This window comes from Triticum aestivum, chromosome 7A (assembly GCF_018294505.1).
Source record: "Triticum aestivum cultivar Chinese Spring chromosome 7A, IWGSC CS RefSeq v2.1, whole genome shotgun sequence".
In the NCBI taxonomy this organism is placed as follows: domain Eukaryota; kingdom Viridiplantae; phylum Streptophyta; class Magnoliopsida; order Poales; family Poaceae; genus Triticum; species Triticum aestivum.
Window position 1 is genome coordinate 621,357,410 of NC_057812.1, and position 2,045 is coordinate 621,359,454.

Consider the following 2,045-nt stretch of genomic DNA (forward strand, 5'->3'; position numbering starts at 1 on the left):
GGGAAGAGGAGGAGGCCGTCGCGCGCCGCCGCCGCGAGCTCGAGTACGACCAGATCTTCCTCCAGCAGGCGTCGCCGCGTCGGAGGCGCACGTGTCCAAGGAGGCCGAGCAGGCCAAGGGCATCATCGACCTCGACTCTGATGAGGACTGAGCTCCTCCGGCTCCTCCGCCGTGTCGTCGCCGCCGCGAGCTCGTCGATTTTGGTAGCGTAGGCTCGTGTATGCTGCACGGCCCGCAGATTCCCCCCTAGTAGTACAATGTAGTATAAATGATGAACTATGTATGATTAATGGAGTACGATGATGAACTATGTATGATCAATGTCGTTGCAAGTTTCTCCCGCGGATACTTTTTAAAAAAATTACAGTTTCATATACAGGGTCTGATCTGCGGCGCACAAATTCGCCCCGCAAAACATATCTGCAGCGCACGAATTCGCCCCGTAAAACAAATCTGCAGCGAACTGCAAACGTATTTTGCGGGTCAGCATTATACGAGGTCTGCTAGAGATGCTCTGAGTAACACAAAAGGTAAACAGTGCAGCACAAGGATTCATTGTGACATACAAATCCTACGTCGTTTTGGTTTTTAAGAAACAGGAATCTTAAATTAACACCCAAGTTAACCTATGGTAGTGATGAAATGTTTGCTGGCCGTTGCATCTTGTCCCCATCTATGTCAGTTACTGTGCTGTGAGGGGGTGCAACGCATGTGGATATTCTTGCCTCCGATGTTTGGGTAGCCCCCATATGTGGACCGCCGCACCTTAATCTTTTTTAACTTTTGTTTTGTTGTTATAAACAATGGCAGCCTTAGATCCCCAATGCACAATCATTTGCTTTGACGGCACGTTGAAATGTGGGGCCATGTTTAGATTGTTGGGCAAGAACGTACACTTTGACTTAGTTTCAAATTTCGTCGCTTGTTTTCATGTCTATTGAGAGTACTTATTGGTAGGTTTTGACTTGGCAAACATATTGGTAGACGCCAATAGTACCTGATTAAACAACGGCAAATGAGAACAAAATAGCACGACTTAAAGGCATTGTATGATACCCCTTAAACAAATATAAGATGTTTTAAATATTTTAATATGGACTACATACTGACTGGAATGAGTGAACAAATACGCTAAAATGCGTCTACAGACATTCAAATCAAAAAAGAGCATGTCATCTATCTATAAATGGAGAACCACAATTGAGTGAAAAAAGTGCGTGCTGTATTTTTCACTGAACTAAAATTGCACTTTTACGAATCGATCACGACATTAGACTATCACAATTGACATAGACAGATATGGACTCTTTTGTTTCTGATCGATGTTGATCATGGTGACATGTACTCGCGACTATTAGTATGGTTTGGTTTCAATGAAATTGGACCCGGGGGCACCGCTATGCCACTCATCTTAGAAAGGAAATAACAAAGTGCCACCAATATAACCAAAAGAAGAAGATGGGTGTAGTTTGTTGTCAAAACCATCCATTTTTATAGAGAAGTCCTTTGTGAAGTAATATGATATGACTAGTATGTCGGTTCATTTATAACTTCTAGTTTGGTTTTTGTTTGTTCAACAAACCTTACTAGTAATTCCATTTTCTTTTTTGAGAGGGTATGATGAATAACCTTTTCTAGATAATCATTTGCATGCATAGTTCGCTTTTGGTGTTTGTCTTTTTGAAGCAAACAATGATTCAACATATTTCTCTAGTGGGGGGCTCATTATTACTTGCCACCGATCAAAGCATTTCGTGCAGCTTATAGGGATAAGGGAGGCTTACTTATCACAAAGTGCTATGAGAAGATGCAAATTGTCATTTTACCCGAGGCCGTCGTAGAGGATACCCTTATAGAAGTTTTAAAAAAAAACTTGTATCAAGCAAGTAGGAGCTTCGTCAACAGAGGTGGTGGGTGTTTGTTTCCTGCATGAATTGGGGCTAGCGGGTGTTCATTCTAATGTCGGCAATGATGATGTTCTTGTCTTTATTCCGCAGAGTCCCTCGGGCAGGTGGTATATTTGGTTGATGATGTTGATGTGTCTG